Below are 21373 nucleotides of genomic sequence, written 5' to 3'. Positions count from 1 at the left end.
TATATAAAACTTTATCTAGAGACTAATGTGCTGCTAAATAGAATTTTCTGATATAGAATTATGCCTTTATATTTGGGTTATAAGTTGGAATATTAATCATTTATACTAGTTTAGTTTACAAAGTAGTACTGGATTTAAACTGCTCGTGTCCTATGCACAAGAAGCTAATGAGATTTAAGTCTGACTACTAGAATGTTTATTTTTAATACTTTGGGGTACTGATGCCATTAGAAATTATTTCTGTTTTGTGGGCTAAATGTCCTAACGTGTACCTGTATATTCCCAACTATTTTCTGATTGGCTGACACTTTAAGAGGGTAGGAAGAGTATTGTGATACACTACCTACAATACCAGTCAGTCACCTATCATCAGTACTTGAACAGCTGGATTGTGATTGACATTCTCTGATGTAGATACATGAACAGAATTGTAGTCATTACTTATGAGTATAAATACTATAAAGGGCAAAGGTAAATAAACTGAGAAAATAATATATATGGTGCATGGGTGAGCAGTTCACCTTTTTGCACAGCTTCTAAAATGAGTTTTTGATCTGCTACTGATTGAAAGGGACTTTGACTTCCTGTTACCACTTCCTCTTTGGTGGTTGGTGGTTGGTGGGGGTTAGAGATGCAGCCTGTTCACAAAGCCCTGTTCTTTTCACTTCCTGACTCCGGCATCCACATGTCACCAGCAATTACCAAATCATCTCCACATGAAGGTTATTGTCATTGTTCATTTTTTTGCCTGTTTATGGCATCAATACCTGATTTAGGCAATATTATCAAACGTTGGCATTTGGCAATTTAGTGATGGATTTCTTATATAATAAAGGGGGGTACTTTGATCACTTATTACAAATGTTTCTTTTATATGATTTTTTTTTTCTGTTTGTTTTTTCTTTGTTTTTCTTATAAAAAAAATATAAACAACTAAAATACTGGGCTGTTGTGAGCTGAGAATGATGTAGTGAATACTAATACAGTATACTCAGCACCAGACAGCTAATCACGTGACGTGGCAGCTATTTTGAGGTGATGCATATTATTTAGTGATCACCCATTTATTTTAATCGCCTTATTTCTTCCAAATTATGACGTTGCTAAATTTAGCTGCCAGTAACCAGGGTTAGCCTCAAGCTATTATATTGTTTAGCAAATCATTAGAAGACATTCATGTTTTTTTTTTTTTTTACTTATCATCATACAAAAAGAATGTTTTTTTTAAATGCATGTAAGTTTGTTAGCACATTTGCGTTGTTTTGCAGTTCAGGTATGTATTCCTTGAAAATCCTATTTAGTATTATCTCTTTTTGTATGTCAATTTAGGGACATATTAAAAGTAATTGGGATCAAGCAATATGTATACTGTTGCAGGGTCAGTGTCCAAGATCCACAGTGTCTCTGGGGGCATTAAAAAAAAAAAATACAAATTGAAAGTTTATTACAAATAAAAAAAAAAATTACCACACATAATAAAAGATTTTTGTTGGGATTTTTATGTCCCTTTCAAACTTTAAATTAACATTCTGTATTCTATTAGAGCAATTTATTTTTCTATATGTCTACAGTTTTTCCTTCAAAGAGGATACCTCCATTCTGCTCCAGATGACACTGCGGCTAGGGATTTGAAGAAACGCATGTACGTCTGCTTCTCATTGGTGCATAAGCTGTATTCTTATGGGAAGTGCCCCAGGAACCCTTCTTTAACTGTTAATTTAACCCATTTGCAAGGGTTAAACACATAAAGAAGACATTTATCTAAATGTATCTATTTTACACCAGACTATCCCTAGAACATTAAATTAGATGTAGGACTGGCAGACTGATGGTGCAATGCTAGGTCCTGTTTTATACTTAGGTATGTAAGCAGACCGGAGCAATATTTATAGACTTTAGAAACTTGTAATTATAGGGCCATGCTCTGAATAGCTGCACTGACTGTCACAGATCTATTGCGTTGCAGAGAAGTCAGCATATTTACCGTTCTTGGTCAGGTGAGCTATTTATATTTCCTTATAAGGAGACAAAGGACAGAGTGACAAGTGTGTCAGCAGCAAGAGAGAGAGACATAATGACAAGCCTTGCAATATCACTTCCCCCGGGGGAACAAAATACAATAATACAGACAATGGTACAAGCACCTCTAACTAAGCCTCTCCAAGGGTAGTTCGTAAGCTTATAACATGTGCCTGTATGGCCTTTTTACCTATCTGTTCTGATGTGTATGACATAGTAATTGTTTAGAAGCTACGTAGTTGTTTGTTTGCATCATGTGAGCAGATTGTGCAGTTGTTACCATGATAACTACATAAACTGTTTGGGCACAGTCTGAGTTGTTAATATTCTTAATATTGGAGCAAAACTATCAGAGCAAGGAAACTATCATCTTTCTAGTCTCTGTTTCATTAGTGCCCTCCTCACTACTCTGCTCTATCTATTCTGACACTGACCTTTAAAGGGACATTAAACACTAAATACATGCTAGATAGAATGATGCATTCAAAGAAAAGATTAGTCCATGACTAACATGTAGATGTATTTTTTAAAGTTCCATTAATTGTTTAAAAAGTGACAAAATAAGTGTAAAGTTTTAGTGTCTATAAAACACTGGGAGCTGCCATGTTGTAACTTGTGTTACCTTCTCTGCTGTGGCCAATTAGGGAGAGTTATAAATAGGTCACTAGAGTGTGCAGCCAATGGTTGTGCTGGATATAACAGTGTTCTGCACTTCCATTTCTAACAGGAACTGAAAAGCTCACAATTTCAGAATGGAATTACAGGCAAAGAGGACAAAATAAATAATGAAAGTATATTGCAGAGTTGTTTTATTATATACAATTTATCATTTTATATTACCATCTCAAAGTGTTTAATGTCCCTTTAAGGGACATAACACTTTTTTTTAAATTCCTTATAAAGGGCTAGAATACGAATGGAGCGCTTTTTATTGCTCCCGCCTGTGCGTTAACTACACTCAACTTCAGCTTTTTTTTGTACGCTAATATGCTTTTACATGTTTTCAGCTACTTGACTAGAAAGGACTCCAATGCACTTATGTATGTCTATATATGTATACATATATATTTGTCTTTATATGTGTATATATGTCTGTAAATACATATATACACATATAGCAATATCCGTTCAACCCCTAGAGGTAGAGAAACGCTTCACTCTCCGGTCTTATTCAAAAATCCTTTATTAGGTATCCAGCATCAAATGACAAATCTCCCAAACGTTTCGATACCAATTGGTATCTTTATCAATGGGTAATCAGAACATATCTATCCCAAAAGAAGGAACCTTCTTTTGGGATAGATATGTTCTGATTACCCATTGATAAAGATACCAATTGGTATCGAAACGTTTGGGAGATTTGTCATTTGATGCTGGATACCTAATAAAGGATTTTTGAATAAGACCGGAGAGTGAAGCGTTTCTCTACCTCTACGGGTTGAACGGATATTGCTATATGTTTTCTACGCAGCACCCCGGCGGATGCCTTATGTCACAGTGAGTGCACCTGTTTGGATATCTATATACACATATAAATATATGTACACACACACATATTTAGATATGTATATGTATATATCTCTGTTAAAGCCCTTTGCAGACTTTTTTCTAACACCTGAGACCTCATATCTTTGAGTCCTTATTACTTTTTATTGCAATTTTATGAGTGTAACTGTACTTTTTAATGTAATTTTGATTTGTTTTGTGCAACTTTTTATTCAAGCTTAACAGTTAACCAGAGCGCTGAGGTTGCGCTATCCTGACACGCGTTTAAGGGACATTAACACTGAATAAATGCTAGACATAATGATGCATTCAAAGAAAAGATTAGTCTGAGAATAACATGTAGATTAAGTTTTTAAAGTTTCTTTAGCTGTTGAAATATTGACAAAATAAGTGTAAGGTTTTAATGTCTATAAAACAATGGGAGCTGCCATGTTGTAACTTAGGTTACCTTCTCTGCTGTAGCCAATTAGGGACAGTTATAAATAGGTCACTAGAGTGTACAGCCAATGGCTGTGAGGAATATAACAGGAATTACAGGAAAAGGGGACAAAATAAATAATGAAAGTATAATGCAGACTTTTTTATGTATACGATTTTTTATTTTATATTACCATCTCAAAGTGTTTAATGTCCCTTTAAATGTTAATGTTGCCCCTTTTTCCTGTAATTTAAAAATTGTGAATTTTTCAATTCATGTGAGAATTGTAAGTGCATTCTCCAGACATCACAAGCGCTACACTGCTGCATTCTACACAGTGATTGTATGAACAGTACCTATATTTTGTTCTGGACTCCTGTGTGTATTCCAATGAATTCCCAAGGCTTAAAGGGACATTTTTTCTAATGTGATTCAGATAGTGCATATAATTTTAAACAACTTTGCAATTTTCTTCAATTATCTAATTTGCTTAATTCTCTTGGTATCCTTTGTTTTAAAAGCATACCTAGGTAGGCTCGGGAGCAGCAATTCACTGCTAGTGGCTAGCTGCTGATTGGTGGATACACATATATTCCTCTTCATTAGCTCACCAGATCTGTTCAGCTAACTCCCAGTGCTGCATTCCTGCTCCTTCAACAAAGGATACCAACAAAATAATAAAAATTATTTAAAATGCATGCTCTATATAAATAATGACAGAAAAAATGTAGGTTCTATGTCTTTAGTCTTGTAGTGTCTGCAGCTTATGCGAAATTGATTTGAGTAGAGCGTTCATTGAAGGGCAGTAAAAAGTGAATAAATAAGCTTCATAACTTTTGAAATGAGGGTGGCAAAACTAAAGTTATTTTTATTTTGTAGCTAAAATAGGGCAATTTAAATTGTATCACATTTATTTTATTCTTTTCACTGTCTACCAGTAAAGCAGTGCTTATCATCCATTGATTAATCAGACATGTAATTCATGTTTCAAAATAAAGGACTGTAACAAAACCTTCTTCCATACACCAAAGTAGTTCTCTTTATGTGCAGACATTTTCTTCTTAAATGGAAAGAGTCCACAGCTGCATTCATTACTTTTGGGAAATAGGAACCAGGCCACCAGGAGGAGACAAAGACAACCCAGCCAAAGACTTAAATACTTCCCCCACTCCCCTTATCCCCCAGTCATTCTTTGCCTTTCGTCCCAGGAGGATGGCAGAGAAGTGTCAGAATTTTTAATTTTTGTTTTTGTCTCTTATGGAGGGTAGTACTCTTCGGCATGGGACAGGAGTTTTAAGTAGTCCTGTCAGTCTCTCAGTGAGGGCTTGGATGAAAGTTAGAGTCCGCAGATGCAGGGAGTTTCTGCGAAACCATCCCGACTCATATTAACAGCTCCTCAAGCAATCAGCGTTGTCGAACTTTGCTTCGCTGCCTGCTTTCTTCTCTCAAGTCAATGGCAGTGGCGATGCTACTATCCGTCGCACTTGAAAGGCTGTGTTCTTGTTCCACGGCGTAGATTCCGATAAGATCGTTTCATTTTTCTTTATTTGCAATGTATTGTAATGTGAATGTTTCCCGAGAGGCTACCACCTTGCGGGTCTAACGTATACATAAGGGTCTCAGTGAGTCTCTTTTAGTATCTTGGAATCGAGGGTTAATATCTCCTGAGGGGGGTTATTGAACGGGGGGGGGGGTTTATAATCATGTTTGTTATGTGATTCAACCTTCTTATGTGCAATGTTTACTGGGCTTGTGGTTGGAACTTGAGGCCTTTGGAAGTGATGCAGCCTTTTGGTTGGGTGCGCTGGTTTTGGACTGTACGGTTCACCTCGTGTTCAGGCGTGGCTACGTTTCCATAGAAAAATTTCTAGTCGGCAGGGGTCTGGTCATAGGAGGTGGTGAGTGCACCAACAATTGGGGGTGTCAGGTGCCGTTTTAGTTTTTACTACTTTAGTCCATATTTAAATATCCTCTATCCAGTTATGGAGGATTCTGATGCTGAGTCTGTGTTAATTTCAAATTCAGTTACAGAGGATTCTGATACTGAGACTATTTTGATTTCAGATTCAGATTCTGTGTCCGGTAAAGCATCCGGAGTGTCCTCGTTGACGCTTGTCAACCAGTTTTGTTCCGTATGCCATTTCAAAGCGCCTAGTTCCTCAAGCTCGGGGAATCAAGGGACTGTTGAGCCATACGCCTCTGGGGGTCCTGTCCTCCGAGAGGCGAGTTCCCTACCAAATCATACTTCTGCACATGCGGGTAACCCAGTTTATGGAGTCCGGATGTTTTTTTGAGAATGTGCTCATGCCCTATTGTCCTGGGCCTTCTGCCTTGGGGAGGGCCTCTACAGTTCCCCACGGAGGTATCTGTCCCTGAGTGTTGTGCCTTCCATTACAGGATTGCGCGCCTTCGCGTGTTGCTCAGACATGTTTTTCAGTTATTGAATGACACTATCGTTACCAGATACACGGATTTTCAGTCTGATAATTTGAATGGTGCACCTCTTTAGATATGTGGGGATGAAGTAATCTCCTGATTGTCATTTGTTTGAGATCTTTCCCAGTTTTGTGAGATAGGGCTCCGTTTGGCTGGTCCTGCGGGTAGGCCTGTGTCTTTTTTTGCGTTAACCTCCGGGTTGCCTTACATTTTATTTATATCCAATGGGATGTCTTTTATTTGTTTTTGTTTCCTTCAGGAACCTTCTGGGATTGATACTCTTTTATTACTTCTTCGGACGTTGTTGGACATGTTAGTCCGCTGTTACAAATGTCTGTTTTCTGTTTTTTCCCCTACGAGGAAGAATTTATGCAGCTTGACGGTTGGGACCCTAGGTGCAGGCTGGTCCTGTCTAGTTTGTTCAGTCTTGCGGCTGTTCAGACACGTGGTGCTGTTCTGCTCGGCTGGTTCGGTAGAAGCGCTGAGTGCTCAGGTTATCATTGTTTGTTTTCATGTTAAGCTAAGCATTCAAGAGGACCTGTGGGTCCGTGAGGTGGGAAGGATTGTTTCAGTCCTTATAGCCTTCAGTCATAAGTGACCGGGCAGGAGAGTTTTTCCGCTGCGTCACTCTATCTGACATCTGATGTTGTGGAGGGTAGGAGGGTTTAATGCCCCTTTTCACTATTGACTGGTTTGGCCTTCATTTCTAGGCCTCTGGATTTGTCCTTTTGGGCTTAATCCAACAGCTTGTACGGGATAGCTGTCTAGCATGCGGAAGGTTTGCAGTTTGAAACTTGTTTCAGCTCTTAACACCTTGCAGGTGTACACGTAAGCTGTTTCTAGTGTATCTAGATGCAGCTCTTACTCTTGACTGAGTTATAAGAGGCCTTTTGGTTATTCTTCCATTGCCTACGGGTGAGTGGATCTCCTTTTAGGAATCTGTGTTTCCGGGTGATGGTTGTTTCTGTAGGGATTTTTGTTTAGCTGGGTAGGCTTTGTGCCTTCTCTTCCTTGTGTCCTCTGCTTGTGCGGAGGTGTTAGGGAGACTAGTCCTGTTAGTAGGATTTTTTTACCTCGAGGTATCCCTTGGTCGTCCTGAGGCTCTGAGAAGTATCTCATATGACTTCTAGCCTTGCTCCTTGGAGCATTGGACTTTAGCTAGGGGTGGTCCCTTCCTTTGGTCTAGTTTTTCAAGTTCTCTTGCTATCTGTATTTTCTGGATATGCATCCATACCCTTGTGTCTGTTTGCCAGTTGGGGTGTTTAGTTCTAGGGTAAGGTTTGCCTTAACTATTGGGTACCCAGACCTGTTTTTCTCCCTGAGACTTCCGGTTGCTGAAGCTTTGCTTGGCCTTTTTACCAACCCAGTCTGGGTGGTTTTGGAATCTTGGATCTCAGGGCTGGTCGGGGGGTTCCATGGTAGTGGGAACTTGGGCTATGTCCTTGCTCCGTCTACCTAACCTGGTCATGGTTGGCCAGGATTTCGGAGTATTTTTTACTCTTTGCCACAGAGGGACCCTTGTCCTCTGGTGGTTAGCCATGTGGCTTGAGCCTTACGAGTGGTTGGTTCATACCCAGCTGCTGGCGTTGGATGTCCAATTTCTGGTGCTCCTTAGGGTTGCATTCCCCTGGTTTCTTGGCAGTGTTCCCGTGGATTCCTGCTCTGCAGGCGAATGGGTTGGCTGTGCCTCTGCTTGGCAAGCTACTTGTAGGGGGGTCCTTTTCTAGGATATCTGTGTTGGGAATTTCTCTTCCCGTTAGCTGGTGCCTTTGGGCCTTGGGGACAGTTGTTGCTCTTCCGGCATCATTCCTTTTCTTTAGGAGATATTCTCCTCCCTATGGAGATAGAGTCCTTGCTTGGGGCTTCTCCCGGATGGGAGACAGAAATGTGGGATTAGTTCCCCCCGGGGGTCTTGTTGGCTCCAAGCAGACTTGTTGGGCCTTTATTTTGATAGATCCTTAGGTCTATGGCCTTGTTGTCTGTTTTCAGAGTCGGGTTGTACTTGTACTCTGTGGGGATGGCTGTGCTATCCTTACGCTCGTTCCTGTACCTGTTTCGGGATTCTTTGTTCCACTGGTTTGGATCCCTGTGGCTGGGTTGGTCCAGCTGGCTGTGGGTCTGCAGGTCAGTATGGCCGAGCGGTCTATGGAGCTGCGTTCGGTCACAGTCTCCTCTGGATGTGTGAGCTTTGTTGAGTCTATCCTGTTAGCTTAGTTTGCTAGGGTATAGATTTTTCTTTTAATTGGTTCCATTGATTTCAGAAGAGAGTTTACTCTTCCTTCGGTTTCTGAGGGTATACTCTCCTCGGGGGGCCTCGATTGAGGTTTGTGTTCCTCTTTTTAGGGTCCTTTGTGCAAGTCCGGCGACTTAGGTTGCCTGGAGCGGGCCCTCTGTCTGGGGGTTGCTTTTGCAGTCTGTTTCTTACTTGACTGCTTCTTCTTCTTCCTCGCAAGTATCCTCTGTGTCGTCCTGTTAAGGACTCTGTGTTTTCAAACTTGGGTTTCTCTCCTGGGTACATTACACACTTTTTCATGGTCGAATGCCTTGCTATTCTTGACACTGGGAGAACTTTGCCTTTTCAGTTGCAATCTGTACTTGCAGGATGTTGACAAGACGTCTGTTCTGTCTCTGTGCCCGGTCTTATACTGGGTTTCGCTTGGTATAGGCCTCCTTTCCTTGTTTGGGCCCCTTTGGGCCTCTGTGAGCTGAACTCACTCGTGGAGGTGTTCTTTTTTGTATTAAGGGACCTTTCGGTTTCCTTGGTTCTTCCTTGCCTTGTTCCCTTGGGGGTTTCGGCTGGTGTCTCTTTCATTTGTGGAGATGAATGGTGGAGGACTTTTTGTTGTGCGACGGTGTCTCCTGGAGGACTGTGGCTCAGTCAAGTTTTGTTTGCGGTCTCTAGTTTGGCTTCTGGACTAACTGTGGGTCAGTGTCATTGGGACTTTTTCCTTTTCAAATTTTCTCGGCTTCGGGCGAAGCAGTGTTTTTTCTCGGGTAGAGGTTCAGACTTGGTGCCCTCAGTATGGGCCGCCTACGTACCCTCTCGTCTTGGCATTCAGTGTCCTCTATAGCTTGGGTATTGTTTTCCCAAAAGTAATGAATGCAGCTGTGGACTCTTTCCATTTAAGAAGAAAAACATAAATTATGCTTACCTGATCATTTCCTTTTCTTCTGATGGAAAGAGTCCACAGCTTCCCATCCGTAATTTTATGTGGGGCGTCCTTATATTCTTCTGGCATCTTTCACCCTGATATTTCTTTTACTGTTTCTTGTTCCTCGGCAGAATGACTGGGGGATGAGGGGAGTGGGAAGAGTATTTAAGCCTTTGGCTGGGTTGTCTTTGCCTCCTCCTGGTGGTCAGGTTCTTATTTCCCAAAAGTAATGAATGCAGCTGTGGACTCTTTCCATCAGAAGAAAAGGAAATTATCAGGTAAGCATAATTTATGTTTTTTAGCATTTACTGCCCCTTTATGTATTGAATTTAGCTTTAAATGTGCCCCTTTAAATATAGAACATCAGCAGCTAAACAAAGGTTAGATAAGGCACACATCAGGCTGCATAAACAGAGATAAAGGCTGCTGTAGAATTTCCTCATCTTCATTCTGTGCTTGCACCTTCCATTTTCCTAAAGCAGTTATAATCACAAGTTAAAGATAATGTGTTGGAGGATATTTATTTCATAATATCTTAAAATGACGGTAAAGTAAAAATTAAACTTTCATGATTTTAGATAGAGCAGACATTTTAAACAACTTTCCATTTTATGACTAGATTACAAGTGGAGCGCTAATTTATAGTTTGCCGGTGTGCAATAAAAAAACAGCCATTACAAGGGCTGGTTATTGCCACCATGATCTTGTGGTAGCAGTTAGCGCTTATAAAATTAACCAGAGATCAGATCTTTGGTTAATTTTATAAATGTGCCCCAAATGCCCCCAAAATACAGTGTAGTGTATTTTTAAAGAAAAAAAAATTGTAGCATCTTTATTTTTTAATAAAATTACTGCACCAGGCAGTATTCTGGGGTTAAAGTTGGTGGGAGTGGGGTGTTAGAAATAAAATGGCACTGAAAAGTGCCTTTACATTGCAGTCTATGGGAACTGTGTGTTCTCAGTAAATATACATGTATATGCTTATATACATATATATTTATGTGTTAATATGTGTATGTACACATATTAACACATAAATATATATGTTTATACGCATATATATATATATATTTACAATTCGCTGCCATTACTGTGCGACTTACCCCATTCGCTGCACTTCGGTTTTGTACCGTATATGGCGGCATCAGAACGAGGCTTCCATTGGAGATTATGAAATCTCACTCTCGTGAGCACAATGCCTCCCAGCAATGCGAACATGAGCTTGTATTCGCATTGCTGTCAACTTGTAATACCAGCACACATTAGCATGTACTGGTATTACTCAGTGGAGCGCAAATATCACTTTCAAGAAAGCGATATTTAATGCTCCACTTGTAATCTGGCCCTTAATTCTGTAATCAAATTTGTTTTATTCTTTTGGTAGCCTTTTTTGAAGAGTAGCTTCAGAAGCAGCAATGCATTACTGGGAGCTTGATTAACAAATCAGGTTAGTCAGTGCAAGATGTGTATATGTGCAGCTACCAATCAGCAGCTCACTAAGAAAATATTAAACTTAAATTCTCAAATGCAACACACATCAGTTGTATTTGTGACCGGTGTGCACCTTTGTGATAGAGCCATTATTGTCAATGTGAGAACCGGTCTATCGAGAGAGGCCAAAGGAAAGGCATAAGCTAAAGATGTTTTAATACACACAGTACAATGGTATTGTCATGTGAAAGCGCCAGATTTCATTTAGCCCTGGACAAAAATACTTTATTCATTTGCTGTGCAGGGGTGGAACAACCATTGGTTCAGCAGGTGCAGTGGCACCAGGGCCCAAGTGCTGGGGGGCCCATAGCAGCCGGTCTATGCAGAATGTGCCCAATCCTAATGCAGATTGCCAGTCCATTTATATCTATCCAGGGGTGGACTGGGCCACGGGGCAGGGTGGCAATTGCGCCCAGGTCACTCTTGGTGATGAAATCAGGGCCAGTGCAGAAAGTATAGTGCTCAGCAGTTTTTTTTCAGTAAGCCATATATATATATATATATATATATATATATATATATATATATATGTCTGTCTGTCTACAGCATGTGTATACATACATACATTATATATGCATGCATAGGGTTCTTTGGTATCTGTAGATATATTAACACCATGCTGTCTGTCCCTAAACTGCCCTGCTTGTTGCACATTCTAAAAAGGGGTGAGTTGAGATACCTGGGACACTATGCAGTACTTGCCCACCTGGGCCAAAAGTTGCCAGTCCTCCCCTCTATCTATCTATTATTATTATCAGGTATTTGTAGAGCGCCAACAGATTCCGCAGTGCTATAAGCATAGGCGGTGTACAAGATAACACTTACAGGGATCAAATGGGTAGAGGGCCCTGCTGAGAGTTGCACTGTTGTAGTCGGCTCTTATGAAGGCGATCTACAAACAGCTGGGCTCATAGACTTACATTCTAAGGGGTTCAAGGGGAAAGCAATGGAGTTAGGAAAGGTTAGTGTTGGTTGTATGCATCCCTGAATAGTAGAGTCTTTAGGGAGCGATTGAAGCTGTTAAAACTAGGGGAGAGTCTTGTGGAGCGAGGCAGAGAGTTCCACAAGATGGGAGCCAGTCTGGAGAAGTCTTGTAAACGGGAATGTGAGGAAGTAACAAAAGAGGAGGAGATCGTGAGCAGAGTGATGAGGACGGGAGGGAGTGTATCTGGAGACAATGTCTAAAATGTAGGGGGGAGCAGTGCAGTTGAGGGCTTTTTATGTCAGAGTGAGGATTTTGTGTTTAATCCTGTAGGCAAGAGGAAGCCAGTGAAGGGATTGGCAGAGAGGGGCAGCAGATGAAGAGGGATGTGTAAGGAAGATGAGCCTGGCAGAGGCATTCATTATGGATTGTAAAGGAGCTAGGCGGCAGCCTGGGAGACCAGAGAGGACGGAGTTGCAATAGTCGAGGCGGGAAAGGATGAGAGAGTGGATTGAAATCTTAGTTGTCTTGTGTAAGTAAATGTCTAATTTTAGAGATGTTTTTAATGTGGAAGCTTTAGCCAAGGACTGAATGTGAGGAGTGAAAGAAAGGTCTGAGTCAAGGGTGATCCCAAGACATCGGGCATGAGGGGTTAGGGGTAATGACGGAATTATTAAGTTATAGAAAATTGGGGGGTGGAGATTCTGGAGGAAGGGGGAAAATAAGGAGTTCAGTTTTGGAGAGATTTAGCTTAAGGTAGTGAGAGGACATCCAAGATGAGATATGAGAAAGACAGTTTATCTATCTACATGTTTTTTTTGTCTATTTCTATATATCTCTATCTATCTCTATATGTATCTTTTTATCCTCAAACTCATAATACAGAACAAAATGTATAGTATTACTTTTGAGGGGTGGGGAGAAAAAAATGCTGCACCAGGGCCCTCTGGAAAATTCTGGTCAAAATCTAAATGCACATAGATGAATTACAAATGCTTCTAGTAAAAGTTATCACTGTTTTAGTGTTAACACTTTTCTATGCACGTGCATGTGAAGCATAGCTAGATATTCTCAGTGCACCAGCATTTTAAATACTGCAGCTGCTCATTGCGCCAGTGAGTCTTGTATCATGTCAGCAATTAACAAATGAATCCATGTAGATCGCAATTTTGGCTGGAATGTCCCTTTAAGTAGGTCCGCTACTGATGCTGTGTCTCTGTGCATGCTAGCCCTTTGTGTCCTAATTGGAAACACTTTTTAAAATGTATTTTAGCATATTGTAATATAGATATTAATGAGTATAAATAGCATTTGCATCACATTTTCTAAATTGGTTAAGGAACTGAGGATGGAAAGAGGGACTGTTTTTTTTTTTTAAACTAGAAGTGAAATAACAGAACAAAAATGAGTGGAGCGCACAAACACTTTTATGCTTCTGTAGACGAATGAGTCACAGGCCTTGTGCCAGGAACCAAAACTTGGTCCTCACAAAGTGCAGGAACTTGGCACATGCTTTTTCGGCCTCTGGCAGCCTTCAGTACTGCTACTGGTACTTACTGGAAGCTTATTTTAGCCTATTGTCTCTAGTGGGTGGAATGAAAAAAAACATTTGAAATTATGTTTTTTTTAAAAAAAATTAAGCTCATCCACGTAGCCTTTAGCTAGACTTGTATTATATATAGGAAAACCCCAAGCCTGATACCTACATTTGCTACACTTCTATGAATTGTTTTTTTTTTTCAGGAGGGACAGAAACCTTAGCTTCAGACTAAACCCTACAGTCAAAGATAACCCCCTGCACAGCTGTAATTGCACTGGGTCAATGAGTGAACTTAAAGGGACACTCAGGTCAAATACATTTTTCATGGTTCAGATACAGCATGTAATTTTAAACAACTTTCCAATTTACTTCCATTAAAAAAAATGTGCACAGTCTTTTATATTTACACTTTTTGAGTCACCAGCTCCTACTGAGCATGTGCAAGAATTCTCAGACTATACGTATATGCATTTGTGATTGGCTGATTGCTATCACATGGTACAGGGGGAGTGGAAATATACGTAACTTTGAAACTTGTTAGAAAAAAATCTACTACTCATTTGAAATTTAGAGTTAAAGGGACAGTATACTGTAAAATAGTTTTTCCCTTAATGTATTTAGAATTGCTTTTTTTACCAACTCCGGGATAAAAATGTATGAAAATTAGTTTTTTAAGGTTTATTTCTGTATATTAAAGCTCTTATTTTGTGTTTTGAAGCCACAGCCTAATAAAATAGGTTAAGCTTGTAGATATAATCAGATCTCATTACTGTATCACATTGTGCACATATACCTGCTTCTTTATCTTATATCTGTCCTTAAAACAATAACCAATACTTTGAGAGAACAATGGAAAATCAACATTGTATTACCTTATCTCTGCTTTATCACACTTGGAGTGTAATTTCTTCTGCTGGCTGTGTTTATAAAGCTTATCTATAGCTGGTACGCGCGGCCACAAACTTTCAGAATAGGTGGGGATACCACATGCTAAATTAACAATTTAAAATGCCAATATAAGGGTAAAGTAGCTACTTGTAAACAATTTAATACACTCCAGCAGATAAAGTGGATCATTGGGAACAAATTAAAGGGGAGAAAATTTTTGAGTAAACTGTCCCTTTAATGCTATTGTATTGTCTTGTTATCTTGCATTTGTTGATTATGCAAATCTACTATGTTTATTGGTCCTTTAAAAAAGTCACAGAACTTGCCAAAGTGCATTGAGGGTACACTTTCTTTACAGGGATATTAAACAGTAAATAAATGTTAGACATGATGATGTATTTAAAGTAAAGATAAGCCAGAGAATAATATGAAGGTAGTTTTTTTTTATTATATTATTTGTTTACATATTGTATATCAAGTTTTTATTAATTACTATTGTGTCTATAAAGTAATGGTAGTTGCTCCATATTGTAACTTAGGTTTTCCCCTAACACTGTCTCTTCTGCTGAGGACAGTTAGGGACAGATGTGAATTAGGCAGGTAAAGAGAGTGTGCAAAAAAAACTTTGTGTAATAAAGGATGGTTAAAAGTATCTACAATGTTTCCACACAGCCTTGTTTGAACATCCTCTTTTATTGTCTCTTTTATATCTGTGTCTAATTGTTCTCAGCAGAGACAGATGACGAAGAACCCTAGGTTTCCACATGCCAGTGCCAATTACTTTATAGAAACTCTGTGGTACTGAGAAAACCAAGTACAGGGAGTGCAGAATTATTAGGCAAGTTGTATTTTTGAGGATTAATTTTATTATTGAACAACAACCATGTTCTCAATGAACCCAAAAAACTAATTAATATCAAAGCTGAATAGTTTTGTAAGTAGTTTTTAGTTTGTTTTTAGTTATAGCTATTTTAGGGGGATATCTGTGTGTGCAGGTGACTATTACTGTGCATAATTATTAGGCAACTTAACAAAAAACAAATATATACCCATTTCAATTATTTATTTTTACCAGTGAAACCAATATAACATCTCAACATTCACAAATATACATTTCTGACATTCAAAAACAAAACAAAAACAAATCAGTGACCAATATAGCCACCTTTCTTTGCAAGGACACTCAAAAGCCTGCCATCCATGGATTCTGTCAGTGTTTTGATCTGTTCACCATCAACATTGCGTGCAGCAGCAACCACAGCCTCCCAGACACTGTTCAGAGAGGTGTACTGTTTTCCCTCCATGTAAATCTCACATTTGATGATGGACCACAGGTTCTCAATGAGGTTCAGATCAGGTGAACAAGGAGGCCATGTCATTAGATTTTCTTCTTTTATACCCTTTCTTGCCAGCCACGCTGTGGAGTACTTGGACGCGTGTGATGGAGCATTGTCCTGCATGAAAATCATGTTTTTCTTGAAGGATGCAGACTTCTTCCTGTACCACTGCTTGAAGAAGGTGTCTTCCAGAAACTGGCAGTAGGACTGGGAGTTGAGCTTGACTCCATCCTCAACCCGAAAAGGCCCCACAAGCTCATCTTTGATGATACCAGCCCAAACCAGTACTCCACCTCCACCTTGCTGGCGTCTGAGTCGGACTGGAGCTCTCTGCCCTTTACCAATCCAGCCACGGGCCCATCCATCTGGCCCATCAAGACTCACTCTCATTTCATCAGTCCATAAAACCTTAGAAAAATCAGTCTTGAGATATTTCTTGGCCCAGTCTTGACGTTTCAGCTTGTGTCTTGTTCAGTGGTGGTCGTCTTTCAGCCTTTCTTACCTTGGCCATGTCTCTGAGTATTGCACACCTTGTGCTTTTGGGCACTCCAGTGATGTTGCAGCTCTGAAATATGGCCAAACTGGTGGCAAGTTACATCTTGGCAGCTGCACGCTTGACTTTTCTCAGTTCATGGGCAGTTATTTTGCGCCTTGGTTTTTCCACACGCTTCTTGCGACCCTGTTGACTATTTTGAATGAAACGCTTGATTGTTTGATGATCACGCTTCAGAAGCTTTGCAATTTTAAGAGTGCTGCATCCCTCTGCAAGATATCTCACTATTTTTGACTTTTCTGAGCCTGTCAAGTCCTTCTTTTGACCCATTTTGCCAAAGGAAAGGAAGTTGCCTAATAATTATGCACACCTAATATAGGGTGTTGATGTCATTATACCACACCCCTTCTCATTACAGAGATGCACATCACCTAATATGCTTAATTGGTAGTAGGCTTTCGAGCCTATACAGCTTGGAGTAAGACAACATGCATAAAGAGGATGATGTGGTCAAAATACTAATTTGCCTAATAATTCTGCACTCCCTGTATATTTCAATGTTTTTTTCTTACTACACCTAATTAAACATTTTATATTACACTCTCAAACTGTTTAATGTGACTTTAATTTACTTCCTATTCAAGTAGGATTCATATCAACTATATGGCCCTTGTCCAATAAATACAGGAATGCTGGAGTTAAAGAGATAGTAAACCCAAAAAATGTTTCTTTCACGATTCAGATAGAGCATGCAATTTTAAGCAACTTTCTAATTTACTCCTAATATCAATTTGTCTTCGTTCTTTTGCTATCTTTATTTTAAAAGCAGGAATGTAAAGCTTAGGAGCCGGACCATTTTAGGCTCAGCACCCTGAATAGCACTTGCTTTTTGGTGGCTACATTTAGCCAACCAATAAGCAAGCATAACCCAGGTTCTGTACCAAAAATGGTCCGGCTCCCAAGCTTACATTCCTGCTTTTTAAATAAAGAGGTCAAAATAATGAAGAAAATTGATAATAGGAGTAAATTAGAAAGTTGCTTAAAATTGCATGCGCTATCTGAATCATTAAATACATTTTTTTGGGTTTAATATCCCTTTAAGCTGCAGCTGGTCACAGAAATCCAGAGAGGAACACTCCATGGCACCCCCTCCCGTAGTTCAACATTGGGCAAAAGACTGCAGTAGAGAGCTTGGAGAAGATTGAAGCAGCAAGTGTTACACTGTTTGGTCTGCAGAACTGTGCACAAGCAGCTCCGTTATTTATTTGTAATGCAGCCAATGGTATTCAGTAGGAGTATTGGGGAGAGATTTTCATGTAAACAAACTAAAAAAGTGTAGATCTCTCCTCCTGTGCTTTTTTGCTTCATGACATATTTTGACACCATTTTACTTGGGTGAGGAACTTTTAAGATTATAGAAGTTAACATAAGTTTTTGAAGGGAATAGAAGGGAATTCTCTTGCTTTATTTAGGAAAGTTAGACTTATTTTGTAAATACATCCATTGGTGAGAATATTTTTCTCAGAATAATTGAGAATCTAATAAAGACGTAACATGAATAAAATGTGAGTCACCTTTTAACTTGATATTTTACTGTATTGTGGAATGATAACTGTAGACACAATATTTCTCTAGGAATAATTTAATTGGTACAAGTAAAAATCCCCAAATCCGGATTTCCAAAATCCAAACTTATTCTAAAATCAACTTTTTAATTCATATTTGCTTTAAAAAAAATAAAATTACCCAAAATTACTATTTTTCCCCTGTTGTAAGTCACAATCGTCTCTGCCTGTGTGTTTTTTGTGTGTGTTTTAAAATGCAAATAATAGTCTATATTTATTTAAAACAACAAATATTGCTTTTTGCCTTTTTGATTACAGTACTGTACTATCTTTCTGATGGTAGTTTGTAAACAAAGGTATTAAAAATTATATAAAACTACCTTTAGGTTAAACGTATAAGTTGTATTATGAGAAGTAAATATTGCCTAAATAACATATGATATTGTTGTTTACACTTGGCTTCATCCCCTCACCAAACTGTCCCTTTTTAACCCCTTCAGAACTGTGAATTTCAGAGAAAAAACAGAGTATTTTTGGCATTTTGCCATCACTCCATTTAAACAGAAATAGAGCCTTGTTTTTTATTTACCTATCAAAACTATACACTTTTTTAGTTGACATCCCAAGGTATTGATCTAGGCCCATTTTGGTATATTTTATGCCACCATATCAATACCAAATGCAATCATATAAAAAAAAAATGTTGACTTTTTCACAAACTTTGGGTTTCTCAGTGAAATTATTTACATACTGCTTGTGCAGTCATAATACAAATGGTTGTAAAAGCTTCTCTGGGATCCACTTTGTTCAAAAATAGCAGACTTGTATGGCTTTGCCATTGCTTGCATCCGCACACCACACACACTTCTGAAATTGCTGGCAGTGAGGGGGTTGATTAATTAGCTGGCAAGGGTAAAAATACAGGTAGGGATCAGGTAGGGATTAGGGGGTGGGAGGGTAATATCTACACTACAGCTAAAATTTACTTTACAAGCTACCTCATTAACCCCTTCACTACTGGGAATTTCAGAAGTGTGGTGCCAAGCTGCAATTAGCGGCCTTCTAATTGGCAACAATTGAACAAAGGGGACCCCAGGGAAGCTTTTACAAGCATTTGTCTTATGAGTGCAATAGTTGTGTGTAAATAATTTCAGTGAGAAACCCAACGTTTGTAAAAAAGTTAACTATTTTTTTATATGATCGTATTTGGCTGTGAAATGGTGGCATGAAATATACTAAAATGGGCCTAGATCAATACCTTGGGTTGTCTACTAAAAAAAATATATTATATATATATATATATATAAGTAGTACTGGGTTCCAAGCACTCCCTGTACTAGTGAATTGCCTGGGTGCTCTCTATGGTAGATAGGTAGAATAAGAAACGGTCTTGACAAAGGTCCCTGTGAGGACCGAAACATTGACTGATCCTTTGATGATGAATTACCAATAAAAATGTATGTATATTAAGTCCTGTGAGTGCATCTTCTTTCCTTGACGTATATATATATATATATATATATATATATATATATATATATATATCATAATATAATATATATAATATATATATATATATATATATATATAGATATATATATATATAAAATATAGTGTATTTCTTTTTAAATGGAGTGATAGCAAAAATGCTAGAAAATCTCTGGTACTTTGAGCAAGTTTTTTTCTTCTTAAACAGGGAGAGTCCACAGCTGCATTCATTACTTTTGGGAATTAAGAACCTGGCTACCAGGAGGAGACAAAGACACCCCATCCAAAGACTTAAATACCTCCACCACTTCCCTCATCCCCAGTCATTCTTTGCCTTTCGTCACATGAGGTTGGCAGAGAAGTGTCAGAAGATTAAAGATAGTCTCTTATGGAGGGTAGTACTCTTCGGAATGGGACTGGAGTTTTAAGTAGTCCTGTCAGCCTCTCAGTGAGAGCTTGGATGAAAGTTAGAGTCCGGAGATGCTGGGGAGTCTTTCTGCAAAACCATCCCGACTCATATTAACAGCTCCTTAGCAATCAGCGTTGACGAGTTTCGCTGCCTGCTTTGTTCGGTCAAGTCCATGTCAGCTCAGAAGCGAGGCTACTATCTGTCACACTTAAAGGGCCATGTTCATGTTCCACTGTGTAGATTCTGGTAAGATCATTTCATTTTACTTAAGATGTGTAAAGTAAACGATGAAGTCAGGGTCTCAGTGGGACTCCTTTATCTTATGGAATCGAGGGTTAATATCTCCTGAAGGGGGTTATTTAACAGGGGGGACTTTAATCATGTTTGTTATGTGATTCTGACTTCTAATGTGTAGTGATATTTGTGCTCCTGGCTATATCGGAACATAACAGCCTTTTTTGTCAGGCTGCGCAGCCCTTGTGGCTTTGGCACGTTTTCAGTTGGCCTGCACAGTCTACCTCGTGACCGGACGGGGTCACATTCCTAGTCACCATTTCCGTATTCCTGACCGCGTGGCGACAGAGAGAGTCTGTTTCGCTAGTTGCCTGAGTCATAGTAGGTGGTGAGTGCCCCAGCCATTGGAGGTGTAAGGTGCCGTTTTATTTTTTCTTTCCCATCCATAATTATGGAGGATTCTGATTTTTTTGGAGACGTATGTCTCTGATTCAGATTTTACTTCTTGTGAAGAGTATGAAATGGCCCGGGTAATCCATGCCCATCAGTTATGTTCCGCATGCCGCTTTAGAGTGTTCTTTTCTCCCGATCCAGGGAACTTAGAGTCTGCCGAGCCATCCGCCCCTGAGGGCCACATATCCCGGATGGCGAGTACCCTATAACCTTCTTTTGCTATGCAAGCAGGTTTCCCTAATGCTGTTACCCCTTCTCTGGAAGGCGGTTTGTTTCCTCCAGAGGTTACGGCACAGTTCCGCATGGCCATTTCTTTGGCATTGGTGCATTTACATCTTCCAGGGAGGGAGACGTTAGTGAGATTCTGTCCATGTTCGGTGAACCAGGGCTCGTCAGGCGAGGGATCGTCTGGGTCAGATCAGCCCTTTGGGGAAGCGGTTGCCTCTGAGGCTTCAGGGGCCCAATCCTCGGGGTCGTCAGTTCCCCCAGTGGAGGTAAGTCTTGCTTTTCGTTATAGACTGGTGCGCCTTTGTGTCCTGCTGTGGCATGTTTTGGCAGTGCTGGAGGATCCCAGCCCGGAGGGGTTGAGGGGTCCTTGGTCTTCCGCTCCAGACGGCAAGCTGGGTTAGACGTGGGAGGATGAAGTTAATCTCCTTGTTGTCGCCGATTTATCTTTTTCTTTGGGGTATCTTATTCTTGTTCTGAGCTTCAGGAGAATGGGATCTCTGACAGGCTGGCCCTGTCAGTGTAACCATTTTTCTTGGGCGTTCACCGGTGAGTGCTGCCCTCCTTTTTAGGATGTATTTGTTTTTTTTTGGAAGCTCATGTTTGTTATACTTTCTCCGTTGAGAAAGATTCTTCTCTGGAATTCGATACTAGCGATTTTGTGGTCGCTTGACACTTCTGCGAAAGTATTATTTGCATGGTCTTAAATTTTATCGATCCCTTCTAGGGTTTTGAAATTTCTGTGACCTGGTTCAGTTCCGGAATTCCCTCTGTAGCAGGCTGGTCCTGGTCGGGCG

At 39.7% G+C, this 21373-nt stretch overlaps 1 long non-coding RNA gene across 1 annotated transcript in view; it reads left to right on the top strand.

Moving 5' to 3' along the window:
* Positions 1 to 1949: 1949 nt before the first annotated feature.
* Positions 1950 to 21373, top strand: part of LOC128653520 (uncharacterized) — a 112085-nt gene continuing 92661 nt past the window's right edge. Inside the window, exon 1 of the long non-coding RNA XR_008401360.1 lies at positions 1950 to 1997. This is a non-coding gene — a long non-coding RNA (uncharacterized LOC128653520). The remainder of the gene's footprint in view (positions 1998 to 21373) is intronic.

Source organism: Bombina bombina, chromosome 1, assembly GCF_027579735.1.
Source record: "Bombina bombina isolate aBomBom1 chromosome 1, aBomBom1.pri, whole genome shotgun sequence".
NCBI classification, from domain to species: domain Eukaryota; kingdom Metazoa; phylum Chordata; class Amphibia; order Anura; family Bombinatoridae; genus Bombina; species Bombina bombina.
The sequence above is the reverse complement of the archived record's forward strand: the minus strand, read 5'-3'. Positions and strand labels throughout refer to the sequence as shown.